Source organism: Rattus norvegicus, chromosome 3, assembly GCF_036323735.1.
Source record: "Rattus norvegicus strain BN/NHsdMcwi chromosome 3, GRCr8, whole genome shotgun sequence".
NCBI lineage: Eukaryota > Metazoa > Chordata > Mammalia > Rodentia > Muridae > Rattus > Rattus norvegicus.
The window spans coordinates 156,984,203-156,999,131 of NC_086021.1; the positions used below are offsets into that span (position 1 = coordinate 156,984,203).

A 14,929-nucleotide genomic window follows, 5' to 3' on the forward strand; every position below is an offset into this window, starting at 1 on the left:
TAGCAGGCCAGGCAGACATAGACAAATAAGGACTTGTTTACTGCAAGGAGCGCTCACCCATCATTGGGAGGGTGGAAGGCGGAAACCAGAGCCATCTTTGAGGCGCAGCACGTTGCAGCTCTTTACAGTAAGTCTTGATCAAGTTTCAGGATATTTGTCTTCTTTTCCTATCTGATTTTCCTTGACTTTTCCAATATCATGCCTACACATGCTTATACATACAATAACATGTACTACCACACAGGGATAAGAATCCAGTACTTCAGAAGCCATGTAGCATCATCTGAGTGTCATGAAAATACATGAAAATTATATATATGAGAGGAATTTAGTAGGCTATCAATATCTCATGTGGATGCCTAGGATAGATGAAAGACTCAGAGGACATCATCAATCTTGAAGTGGTGTAAAATGAATGAGAACTGGAAGGACCATTAGAGCGTATGTGACTGAGAATTGTTTTAGTGCCTTGGAAAACTTTTATTTATTTTTTTCTTCTGAGTACTTTCTTGAAGGTACTATCATTCTGATAATATCATTAGAATTGATTAAAGGTACTGATCAAGTAATTAGTAGAGTGGAAGAAGGAAGCAACAGAAATATTTTCCTCCCCCTAAATTTGTATCTACTTTATGTGTCACTAGTGGTTATATTAGATATTCAATTGGTAATAATAGAAGGGATATGTAATGTTGCTCTAAACACTCAAAGCAATCAGGAACATGAAAATGCACAAGCATGATCATGGATGATTTGATATCCAGGTAGGACTTAACAAAAATTCAGAATGGTAGATGGTAAATTTGCATGCATCATCTTCAGTTATGAAGTTCTAATTTTGTAAAATGAATTCTCATACCACACTGAAACATTTTGAGAAAACAAAAATAAGTTCATGGGATATGGTTCATTCTTATCTTTTAAAAATAAAACTGAGACATATACTTCAACTTTGAGTGTCCTCCATTATTAATTTTCTGTAGCCTGTTTATAGCATCAAAATCATTACCAGATAAATGTTCAAATTTAATGCATTAGAATATTATAGACTTTTGTATTAAATCTATTATTTGAAATAATATTTAGACTTTATGTTATTAGATAATGCATCCACTATAATGTTGTTGAAGTAAAATACTAACATCTACTGTGAAACTACAGTTTACCTATTTAGATTTCTTTGGCCTTGTCTATATTTCTGTTACCTAATACAATGTCATTACTAGCTGAGAACTGTGCTAAGGACATTCTTCATGCACAGTGGTTAAACATAAGTGCTTTGCTGAGTTCTGTATGTCACTTAAGTGTATGAGTAAACATCTAGAATGGGATCAAATTTCTCCCATTGTGGCTGTAGTGATTTGTAGGAGAAGTAAGGATTCATCCTTATTGACTGAGCCACAAAGTGTCAGATATGACACCATTTCCATGTTAAAAAAAGGTAAGGTAGAATAAGTCTAGAGTATTATAAATAAGTGTTTACCAGTAAAGGACAAACTGTTCCCTAGTGGAGAGAATTCTCCATACAACTGCATGAAACATGATGTTAGGCTTGATGAAATCTTTCAACGGTTAAGTGACTGCAATACAAGAATCAGGGCCTTATTTAGGATCCTCAGCATCCGTGTAAATAGCAGTTCAGCAGTGCTATCTGCAACCCTAGTAGACCCCAGGAGATTATGGAAGGTCATTGACTATCTTGACTCAATAAGACATGAGAGCTGCATTAAAAAAGAGACTGGCTCATTTATTACAGTGAATACAATTAAGTAAGACAGATGATATATTCATATTAGTACATAATTATATGCACAAATGTTTTTTTAATTTTTGTCAGATATTTCATACAATTACATAATGGTTTTACAAATGTTATCCTCTTTTCCTTCTGTTCCATATCCTCTCTTCCTCTCCCTGCTTCTACTAGGATGCTCTCACTCTCACCCACCTACTCCCACCTCAGCACACTGGCTTTATCCTACATTGGGGAAGTGACCCTTCACAAGACCAAGGGCTTTCCCTCCTATTGATGCTGGACAATGGCATCTGCTGTGACATATTTTGCTGGAGTTATACATCCCTCTATGTGTACTCATTTGGTGGTGGTTTAGTCCCCGGAAGCTCCAGTGGGGTCTGGTTGGTTGATATTTTTTTCTTCCTATGGGGTTACCAACACCTTCATCTCCTTCAGTATTTTCTCTAAGTCCTTTGTTGGGGTTTTCTTGTTAAGTCCAACGGTTGTGTTTTCCTGCATTTCTTTAAGGTATTTTTGTGTTTCTTCTTTAAGGGCTTCCATTTCTTTACCTGTGTCCTGTATTTCCTTTCTTTATTTAATTTTTTTTTAGAGAGAAAGGGTTTATTTTGCCTGTCAGACCCAGTGTACATATCACATAAAAAATAACAGAAGGATGTCAAGGCAGATGATCCGATTATATTCACAGTCATAAAACATGAAGTAATAATTAGTGCTCAACTTATTTCTTCTTTTTTACTCTCCAAGACACAAGTGAGCGAATGTTGCTATCCAGAGTGAGTATGTCTTTAACTCTCTTCTTTGCTGAACTAATCAATATAGTGTCCTATTTCTTGGGACATTAATGATATAAAAAAGTTTCTCCTATATTTCTTTAAGGGAGTTATTTATGTCCTTCTTAAAGACATCTCTCATCATCATGAGATGTAATTTTAAATCCAAATCTTGCTTTATAGTGTGTTGGAATATATAATAGTTGCTGTGGTGGGAGTATTGAATTCTGATGACGCCAAGTAGTCTAGGTTTCTGTTGCTTAGGTTCTTGTGCTTGCCTCTCACCATGTGGTAATTTCTGATGTTTGTTGGTCTTGCTGTCTCTTAGTGAATCTTGTCCCTTATGTGGGCTTGTAAGCCTATAAGCCTGACCTGCTCTCTGTGGGCAGGTTTTGGGTCTTAAGAGCTGCCAGACAGCCTTATCTCTGGACTCAGATGGAGATGGGAAGTGTCCTGTAACAATCAGCCCGGTGGGTCCAGTATCCTACATACTTCTGGAAGCTGATCGAGACAGGGTTGTACAGTCTTAGGCAGACCTGCAGCTCTTGTCCACCATGTGATCTAGGCAGCTCTCTCTTTGGATAGTCAGTGGAAAGAAAGTAGGTTCCTACCTGTGAGCTTAGGTGGAAGAGCCCTTCTGGCAGCCCAGTTCTCTGCTAGCAGGTTTTGGATCCAAAGGCTGTGGACAGCCTCATCACTGGATGCAGATGGAGCTATACACAAGTATTTATATATTTCAAAAACATTGAATTATAAGATTTTATTTTAGACATCCATATGGGCACAGAATAAAAATTTTCCCTTCAGCATCCTCAGATCATGTATAATTCTTAAAATTTAAAAATAGAATCAGGATGCATATTTATATATAACTGTGATATGTACTAGATGGGATGTACTATCTAGCACATTAGTTCTCTGCATACACCTGTTGAGATTTTCTCCCAGAGAACACTAGTTTTACATTCTCCTATCCAGAAGAGAGATTATTTTTTTCTTTACATGTTTAAAACAACAGATCTGATTCAAAGTCAACCCTGTGAGGTATTCACTGTGATTCCTTGAGATATAGAGAGATGGATAGTAACAAAGGGCTGGCTGTGATGTTGTGAATGTTAGTCATCCACATGAGTCAGTTAGATGTAACTTTAACTTTGCTGTTATAACTACAGTGCATATCTTCCTTGAGATAGAAGATTATCTACTATATTCTGATCTTCTTATATAGAAAGTCAGAATCTTCATTTATACAGAAAAAACTACATGTACCTATGAAATGCGGATATTATCACAGAGAATACAGCATACTTAACACAGACTTGTTGATAAGAACCTCACATTTCTTTGCATTTGATTCCATTTACCCACATGGTAGTTGTTCTCACACAACAACTCAAGATGAATGGCAGTACTTTTATTGAGCAAAGCATAGGTTTGTCATGGCAGGCTTACAATGGTTTATTTAAAAGAAGTGTGTGAAAAGTAAAAGGAAGACAATTGTTCACGTGTATATAACTGGACTGCATGTCTCTGCGACTCCTGGCATCCATACTGAAGGGTGATTCCATATTAGAGTTCCAGAACTAGAATCAGTGTCTGCAAGTGGTCAGAAACAGCCCAGTCTCAGAGTCTCATTTGGTATAACAATAGAATCTTACATCATGTATATTTTGCTCAATATAATCAGGATACAGTTGAAAGTAACATATTTCTCTCTAAAAATGGAAAGAAATATAGATTATTAGGGATCTTAAAATTAAATGGAATATAATCATACTGATAACTGAAGTGGAAATGGTAACCATGCAAATGACACACTGGTCATTCCTGTGTCCTTGGGTCCCTGGATATTCAGCATAACTCTTCAGTGGACAATGATCATTACCCCAATTGTTTATAGTCCACAAGATTTTATGTGCACAATCAAGAACTCATGAGATCCTGAATCCTGGTACACATGCAGGAGTCCACAGGGTCAGGGCGCATCTAGTTCTAGACATTGACAAGTCATTAAGCATGGCACATGGAAAAATCAAAGACGGGAATATTGATGTGTCAATAAGATGTGATACAAATATTTGAGAAGATAAGCGCTGCCACCCCAGAATGTAGTATCACAGGAACCCAATGTATAAGACAGCATCTGGTGGTAGAAGCAGGGTTTCAGCAAGAGCGATTAAAGTCAGGAACATGTGGCAAACCTTTTAAGGGCACGGGACCAACCATGTAGGTTGATGGCAAGCAAATAGGTTTTCTGGAGATGGCCCACCATTTTTCATAGCTATGATTGGTGTGCTCTGAACAGCATAGGTCCATCCCAAAATAGCTTCTCACTTCTGATATTTCTTTCCCGCCACTATTACTGCTTAATAATTTCTGGGCATCATCTTACAATATTGAACACAGATTCTTCAAATCAATATGTAGGCATACTTTTATATAATAGTGCTGTTTAGATTAATAATGACTATAGATTTCTTGATTTGATTCAATAATTTAAGAAAGAAATTTAAGGAGATGGTTTTGTTTTCCCAGAAAGATGTAATAACGTTAAAATCAAGAATAGAGCATGCATCTCCTCATAATATAATTAGTTAATTATAATGAATGAAACAAACTTTAAAAATTGAAATAAGAAGAGAAATAAATTTGGGACATAGTTTAGATCAATGGAAGACATTAATAATAGGCAATATCCATTGATGATGCTACCAATGGGCACTGTAATTTAACAAGGACATGTGAAACTGTTGTTTTAAACTTATAATGAGTTTATACAGTGAAACACTACTTTGAACTGACTATCTATAACCTTCTGTAACTCCTTTCTTTGAAATTTTATCTGTGAGGTAAATTCTTATACACCTTTTGTCTAAAAAGCTATAAAATGCTGAGAGAAAAGTAAAGTGTAGTGTGTAGCTGTTATTGAATCTTCTCTATTCACAAAATGTTTATATTTTTAGATAGTATATATGTATATCTTTCTCTCTGTCTGTGTTTATATACACATGTATGCTTAATAATTTTGATTATTAACATGTATGTTTCCATGTAGACATGAGCACTTTTGAAGTTGAATGGTTGGCATCAGCCAAATTCATATGTGTGTGTGTGTGTGTGTGTGTGTGTGTGTGTATGCTTGACTCTATTTTTACCCTTTTTCATTTTCTGTGGCTCACAAAAGGTTAATGAATTCATAATCTATCAAGAGGTCCCCAAGTAAAAGCACCAAAGAAACTAAGTTTCTTTTCCCAATACTCTCCTAACATCAGAAATCAAAAGTCAGAAACCATTAGCTTCTGGAATCAGAACAGTAAGAGATAGCTAATGGCCAGAGGTCATGAACCCTTTGTAGTCTTATAACCACCCCACATCAGTACCTGAATGATGGGATGGGACCTTTACAAGTGCACCCTGCAAATGAGGATGAGGTTGGGAGTAAAAGACTCTCCTCTGACAAGCAACGATCTCCACAACTCTTTATTCTGTCAATGAGCAAAAATTCAATCATACCCTTGGTAGTAAAGTTCCCAGTAAAAGAGAATATTGTTATGGGCTCTTGCCAAAAGCATAAAACACTAACACAAAACCCTTCTCAGATATTATACATTGGTCCTAATTTTCACAAGATTCTTTCAACAAGAGGGGTCATTTAGTGTTCATACCTTTAACTGTTCTGTTTGTTCTTCGAAGGGACAGTCGGCCAGTTTAGATAGGAGCTTCCTGCATCTGATGCTTCCAGGCAATGTTATATAGTATATTGTTACTCTAGGAGTCCGCTTTAGAAAAGAAACAGGATTAATTGCATCCCTTCTCATTGGAAGTTTCTCTTTCAGCAACCCTTTGTAACTGAAATAATTAATTTGTTTATCATTTGTTTCAGCATTCTTTAGCTTCATGGATTATTCCTCACACAATAAATAACTCATCTTTATAAAAATTGATGCCTGCCCTACTGATTGTTTGATTTATGGCCATCTTTTATGAGTTGTTTTGTGCTGTTGAAGAAGAAGGAAACAGGACAAAAGAGAAGAATAAAATCCATTCAGTGGAGTTAGGAATGAAAGGATTATGTCTGAGAGTTATGGTGTTGCCAGAAATAACTCTATACATATGGAAAAGTTTAAGGGGCAGCTCTGGTTACCTTTGTCCTGTTTGCGGCTCTTTCATGGTCACATGGAAAGCTTCTGAAACTCAGGTTAATTAATTATCATCTCCAAAGGCAGTGTCTTTGAAAAGGGTCCTCCAGTCCAGAGAGGAACACCAACTTACAGAATGTTTTCTGCTCAGTATGAAGAATTCAATCGCAAACACTTCAACATTTAAGTTTATGATTTGTGTGCATACCCTTACTCTAACACACAAGTTCATGTATATTCATCCCCAGCTCTATTCCTTCATAAATAATTAGATTTCTACATATTTCCCTCAAATACACCCATTTTCTCAAAATATCCACATATCTATAAAAATGCATGACCATAGTACCTCTGCCACCCTACCCAACGTGTCAGGAAACAAGGCATTATCAAATACACACTCTTATGTAATAGGATTCCCTCTGGAAATTACATTTGTAGAAGTCAATCTCAATCTTTCTACATTTGGTTTTAACCACTTTAATTTCACCAACTCCCTATGAAGAAAAGAGCACAATTGTTGTGTGGTTCTGTATTTTCATTTACATGTATGCTTTAATTTACTTTTGTAGCTAACACTTTTATTTTGGATCCATGTCAATATGATTGCCATCTGAACACACACACACACACACACACACACACACACACACACACACACACACACAAACTACTTCCAACAGGATCATTTTCAGGACCTTTTTCTTTGTACATCTTTATAAAATAGAAGGAATGGGACACCCAAGGTGAAGGCTGGGATTAACATGTTTCAATATTGTTAGTAAGGTAGAATCAGCCTGTAAGAGAAACCATAAGGACAGGTAAGAACCATTGCCAGTACATGATCTGCTCTGAGAAGAAGGGAAGACTTTAGAATGCAGCATGAAGTGAATGATCCTATTGATTTTGGGATAAGAGTTAGTCACACTTTGTAACTCTAAAAAGGTTTCAGGCTTGTTTTATCACCTAATGATCACCATTAGTAGCTACATTTAACACAGAGCATTGGTTTCATTTGTTTTCCTACTTTACTTCCTTCAGTGGACAGCAGAATTTGGAATGCTTCAAACAACGGGAAATTTCAGGTCAAATAAATAATATGACAACTCACACATTGGAAGAACATCTTTACAAATACTACGTCTGATAGTAGGCTAATATCTAAAATATACAAAGAACTTGAGAAGTTAAATTCAAGAGAACCAAATAACCCTATTAAAGTAGTGTACAGAGATAAAGACTTCTCAACTGAAGAATCTAAAATGGCAGAGTATCTCCTAAAGAAATGTTCAACATCCTTATTCATCAGTGTTATGTAAATCAAACAACCCTGAGATTCCACTTCAAACCAATCAGAATGACTATGATCATAAAGTCAGGCAACAGCACATGCTCGTAAGGATTTGGAGAAAGAGGGACACTCATTCTGTCCTAGTAGGACTTCAATCTTTTAAAACCACTTTGGAAATCTTTTTGGTGTTTCCTCAGAAAGTGGAAATAGTTCTACCTGAAGCTATACCACTACTGGGCATATACCCCAATGATGCTCCAAGTATAATATGGACACAAGCTCCACTATGTTTAAAGCAGCCTTATTCATAATATCCAGAACCTAGAAAAAAACAGATGTTCCTTAAGAGTAAAATGGATACAGAAGTTTTGGTACATTTATACAATGGAGTACTACTCAGCCATTAAAATAATGACTTCATGAAATTCTCAGGGAAATGGATGAAAATATAAAATATTATCCTGAAGTCCCTCACACAGAAAAGAACCCACAAGGTATGTATTCACTGATGAGTTGCTTATACTATAAGAGCTCAGAATACCCTTGATCCAGTCCACAAACCATATGAAACATAAGAAGGAGGCAGAACAAATTATAGAGTCTTTAATTCTACATAGAACATGGAACAAAAAATCTAAGGAGTTAGGGGGAGGGACAGACCAGGGAGGGAGGAGGGGGAGTATAAAGAGGGCAAGAACAGGTTTGTAAGGGACCTGAGAGAAATACAGAGGATCAGGAAATTGAAGAGAAAAACAGGTAGCAGAGGGGGATGATGAACTGGGGTAGCCACTAGAAAATCCCATGCTCCAGGGAAGTGAGAGGTTTCCAGGAACCGATGGTAATGACTTTAAGTGAAATACCAACAAATGGGAGATACAACTTGTAGAAACTACTTCTAGTATATAAGCATGGTCCCCAGTTGAGGAATGTGGACCCCACACATCTGAAAAATTTAAACCCAGAAATATTCCTTTCCAAAAGAAAGACAGGGACAAGAAATGGAACAGAGACTGAAGGAAAGGCTATCCAGAGACCGCCACAAATAGGGATCCATCCCATCTGCAGACAACAAAATCCCACATTATTGCTGATAACAATAATCAATTGTTGTTAGGAGACTGATATTGCTTTTGCAAGAGATTCTACCAGCACCTGATCAATACAGACACAGATATTTACAAGCATATATTGGACTGAGCCCAGGGACCCCAGTGGAATAGGTAGTGGAAGGATGGATGGAGCTGAAGGGGATTGCAACCTCATAAGAAGAACAATATTAACTGGACCACCCAGATCTCCTAGGGATTAAACCACCAACCAAAGAGTAAACATGGTGGGAGCCAGGACTCCAAATAGATATGTAGCAGTAGATGGCCTTATCTGATATCAGTGGGAGGAGAGGGAGGCTTGATGCCCCAGCATAGAGGCATGCTAGAGGTGTGAGGCAGGACTGGAAGAATGGGGGGAGCATGCTCACAGAGGCAAAGGGAGGAGGGTGAGGTGTGTTGACAAGGCATGTGGGTGGATGGGAAATTGATGAGGAGGATATCATTTAAAATTTAAATTAATAAATATATATGTAAATAGTATTTACCCATAGACCTGGCATATTCAAAATCACAGATCTAGTATAATACTCTAGGTTTTATATTGATGTTGAGAATACTTTAATATTGATACGTAATATGAGCATTAGTTCTCACAGAGGCAATGAAAGAAGCAGGGACTGAAGAAAAGTTGATCCAGAGACTGCCCCACCTGGGAATCCATCCCATATGCAGCCACCAAATGCAATCACTATTGCTGATGGCAAGATATGCTTCATGACAGGAGCCAGATACACGTTTCTCATGAGAGGTTCTACCAAAGCTCTACTGATACAGATGAGGTTTCTTGCAGCTAACCATTGGACACAACAAAGGGACCCAAATGGAGGAGTTAGAGAACAAACTGAAGGTACTGAACGTGTTTGCAACATCATAGGAAGAACAAAAATATCAGGCAACCAGACCCTGACAGAGTTCCTAGGGACTAAACCACAAATCAATGAGTGTACATGGTAGGAAACATGACTCAGCCACATATGTAGCAGAGAATGGCATTGCCCAGCCTCAATAGGAGGAAAAGCCCTCGGTCATGTGAAGGCTCGTTTCCCCAATGTAGGTTAATGCCAGTGCATTAAAGTTGGAGTGGGTGGGTGGGAGTAGGTGCTTCCTCATAAAAGCAGGGGGAGGGAAAGGTGGTATGGAACAGAGGGTTAGGGGGTGTATGAAATGTAAATACATAAAATATCTAAGAAAAATATAATGAAAAATGACTTAGGTCTGCATATCCTGAAACTGTGAGACAAACGTTAATCTTCCTAGAAAGGTTTAGAAATCTTAAGTTCTGCCTGAAAGACATAATTTGGCATATTATTTGCTATCTTCACACTCATTCATTCTTTCTCCTCCCATTTCCATTATGTGGTTACCATACAGATTCTGATAAGAATAAACACCCATATATTATTATTTTCAGTACCTTTACTAGTTTTATGTTTACAACGATTCATTGTTTTCAATAAGACTTCAGAGTTAATTCTGTTTCACATGCACAGCTTCAAATAATGAATTCTGGAAGCTTTCTTCCAGGGAACCCAATACTCCCTTCCTCTGAGACTATTTAAAACCATAGATAAGCACATCATGAAACTGCCACCTATGTAACTTTAACATCAGTATAACACGCACAATACTTCTTAATTGTACTGCCATGTCTGGGTGGAACATTGATCCGTTGGAACTAAGTTGTAACATCCACTGTGTACTTCAGTTTTGACTCAACAGATAAATTTCCCTGTTGTTTGACGTGAGAACCTCAAAAATGACATTATGAATTCAGTTCCTTTATTTCTAAAAAACAAACACGTTCCCTGTTGAAGTCTTGATTAGGTGCAGTATTCTCCTCAGAACAGGTTTATTATATTCCCAATATAAATTTTGCAATTTCTTCTTTCTTTTTTCCCTCCATCTTTATTAAATTGTGTATTTCTCATTTACACTTCAATTGTTATTCATTTTCCAAGTTTTCCGGTCAACATTCCCCTAACCCTTCCCCCCTCCCCTTCTACATGCATCTTCCCCTCTTCATCCTCCCCCCATTACCAAGACTTGGCAGGACCAAGTGCTTCCCCTTCCACTTGTGCTCTTACTAGGCTATTCATTGCTATGTATGCAGTTGAAGCCCAGGGTCTGTCCAGGTATAGTCTTTGGGTTGTGCCTTAGTCCCTGGAAGCTGGTTGGTTGGCATTGTTGTTCATATAGGGTCACAAGCCCATTCAAAGTCTTTCAGTCCTTCCTCTGAATCTTTCAACAAGGGTCCCGTTCTCAGTTCAGTGGTTAGCTGCTGGCCTTTACCTATGTATTTGTCGTATTCTGGTTGTGTCTCTCAGGAGGGATCCACATCCTGTTCGTGTCAGCCTGTTCTTCTTTGCCTCATCCATCTTATCTAGTTTGGTGGTTGTAGTTGTATGTGCCACATGTGGGGCAGGCTCTGAATGGCCGTTCCTCCTGCTTCTGTTCTAAACTTTGCCTCCCTATTCCCTGCCAAGGGTATTCTTGTTCCCTTTTTAAAGAAGTAGTGAAGAATTCGCATTTTGTCATCCTTCTTGAGTTTCATATGTTCTGTGCATCTAGGGTAATTAGAGCATTTGGGGTAACATCCACTTATCAATGAGTGCATATGATGTGTGTTTTTCTGTGATTGGGTTTCCTCACTCAGGATGATATTTTCCAGTTCCATTTATTTGCTTATGAATTTCATAAATTCATTGGTTTTGATAGCTGAGTAGTATTGCATTGTGAACATGTACCACATTTTCTGTATCCATTCCTCTTTTGAAGGGCATCTGGGTTCTTTCCAGCTTCTGGTTATTATAAATAAGGCTGCTATGAACATAGTGGAACATATATCTTTGTTTTATGTTGGGGCATCTTTTGGCTATATGCCTAAGAATGGTACAGCTGGGTCTTCAGGTAGTTCAATGCCCAATTTTCTGAGGAACCTCCAGACTGATTTCCAGAATGGTTGTACCAGTCTGCAATCCCACCAACAATGGAGGAGTGTTCCTCTTTGCCTATATCTTTGCCAGCATCTGCTGTCTCCGGGGTTTTGATCTTAGTAATTCTGATTGGTGTGAGTTGGATCTAAGGGTTGTTTTGGTTTGCATTTCCCTTATGACTAAAGATGTTGAACATTTCTTTAGTTGCTTCTCAGCCAGTCTGTATTCCTCAGCTGTGAATTATTTGTTTAGCTCTTAATCCCATTTTTAATAGGTTTATTTGTCTCTCTGCAGTCTAACTTCGTGAGTTTTTTTTTTTTTTGTGTGTGTATTTTGAATATAAGTCCTCTATCAGTTGTAGGATTGGAAAAGATCTTTTCCAAATCTGTTGATTTCCATTTTATCCTAACGACAGTATCCTTTGTCTTACAGAAGCTATGCAGTTTTATGAGATCCCATTTGTGGATTCTTGATCTTAGAGTATAAGCCATTGGTGTTTTGTTCAGGAAATTTTCTGCAGTGCCCATGTGTTCGAGATTCTTCCCCAGTTTTTCTTATATTAGTTTGAGTTGATCTGGTTTGATGTGGTGGTCCTTGATCCACTTGTACTTAAGCATTGTACAGGATGATAAGCATGGATCGATCTGCATTCTTCTACATGCTGACCTCAAGTTGAACCAGCACCATTTGCTGAGAATGCTATCTTTTTTCCCTTGGATGGTTTTGGCTCCTTTGTCAAAAATCACATGACCATATGTGTGTGAAAATTTCCTTTTTCTTAATTTAATTATATTTTTTACTCATTTAATTTACATTCTACTCTCTGCTCCATCCCTCAGAGTTGTTTTGATTCTCAATTCCCTGATGAATAAGGATATTGAACATTTCTTCAGATGCTTCTTGGCCATCCCATATTCCTGAGTGGAGAATTATTTGTTTCCTTTTCTACCCAATTTTAAAAAGGGTTATTTGATGACCCGAGTATTGCAAATCAAAATATCCCAGAGAGTCCACCTTACACCTGTCTGAAGGACTTAGGTTAAAACCTCAGATGATAACACATTTTGGCAAGGATGTGGAGAAAGGGGAAGACACCTACAGTGCTGGTGGGATATTAAACTTGTACAACCAGTATGGAAATCAATTTGGAGATTCCTCAGAAAATTGGAAACAGACCTACATAAAGATGAGGAAACTCACTCTTGGGATTATACTGAAAAGATTCCTCAGCATGCCACAGGGGCACATGTTCAACGATGTTCATAATGGCCTTGTTTGTGATAGCAAGAAATGAGTCACGACAGAAGAATGGATACAGAAAATGTTGTTCATTTACACAATGGAATACTACTCAGCTATTAAGAATGAGGACATTCTGCGATTTGCAGGCAAATGGATGGAACTAGAAAATATCATCCTGAGTTTGGTGAATCAGACCCACAAGAACATGCATAATATGTTCTCACCAATTAGTGGATATTAACCAATAAAAAAGAAATACAGAGCCACAGCTCCCTGCTCGCAAACCCCATGGGAGAGAGAGCTCACCGCACGGACAGGTGGGCAGTCCTGAGACTGCAGAGTGGGAGAGACCACCAATAATGCCCACCCCTGCCCACATCCCTGGCCCAAGAGGAAACTGTATAGGGCCTCTGGGAACAGGGAGATAGGGGCACTCAATCAGCTGGTCCCCTGCGGTCCAGACACTGCCCAGATCTGAAGGGACCATGTCAACAGCTCCCTGCACCCAAATCCCATGGGAGGGAGAGCTAAACCTTCAGAGGGGCAGACATCCTGGGAAGCCAAAAGAGACTATACTCTGCCCACATTTCTGACTCCAGAGGAAAACACCTAATGCCATCTTGGACCCCGGTACACTGGGGCCCCGGGAAAAAGTGAGTCATGTCCTTCTGGTTACTGCCGTCATGGAGAGCTCAAAAGTTCTCCACCCGGGAGCAACTTCAGCCCCAGGACAAGAGGTAAGGGCAACTTTTCTGCTCTGAGTGACCTGCCTGGTAGACTCAGGACACATGCCCATAGGAACAGCTGAAGACCAGTAGACAGGAAAGACTGCATGCCTGAAAGCTGAATACTCTGTTCCCATAACTGGCTGAAAGAAAACAGGTCTACAGCACTCCTGACACACAGGCCTATAGGACGGTCTAACCACTGTCAGAAATAGCAGAACAAGGTAACAACATACAAACTGACAGTAAAAGCAAGCGCAGGAACTCAAGCAACAGAAACCAAGACTACATGCCATCATCGGAGCCCAATTGTCCCACCAAAGCAAACACTGAATATCCAAACACACCAGAAAACAAGATCTTGATTTTAAATCACATTTGATCATGATGATGGAGGACTTCAAGAAAGACATAAAGAACTCTCTTAAAGAAATGCAGGAAAACATAAATAAACAAGTAGAAGCCTATAGGGTGGAATCACAAAAATCCCTGAAAGAATTCCAGGAAAACACATCAAACAGGTGAAGGAATTAAAAATGGAAACAGAAGCAACAAAGAAAGCACAAAGGGAGACAAACCTGGATATAGAAAACCAAAGGATGAGACAGGAGCTGTAGATACAAGCATCACTAACAGAATACAAGAGATAGAAGAGAGAATCTCAGGAGCAGAAGATTCCATATAAATCATCGACACAACTATCAAAGATAATGTAAAACAGAAAAAGCTACTGGTCCCAAACATACAGGAAATCCTGGACTCAATGAGAAGATCAAACCTAAGGATAATAGGTATAGAAGAGAGTGAAGTCTCCTAGCTCAAAGGACCAGAAAATATCTTCAACAAAATCATAGAAGAAAACTTCCTAACCTAAAGAAAGAGATGCCCATAAACGTACAAGGAGCCTATAGACCTCCAAATAGATTGGATCAGAAAAGAAACTCCTCCCTTCACATAATAGTCA

The 14,929-nt window shown here is 38.4% G+C and overlaps 1 pseudogene; it reads right to left on the minus strand.

Moving 5' to 3' along the window:
• Positions 1–3,951: 3,951 nt before the first annotated feature.
• The window catches only part of P22k15-ps1 (cystatin related protein 2, pseudogene 1), a 96,101-nt pseudogene continuing 85,123 nt past the window's right edge, over positions 3,952–14,929 (minus strand).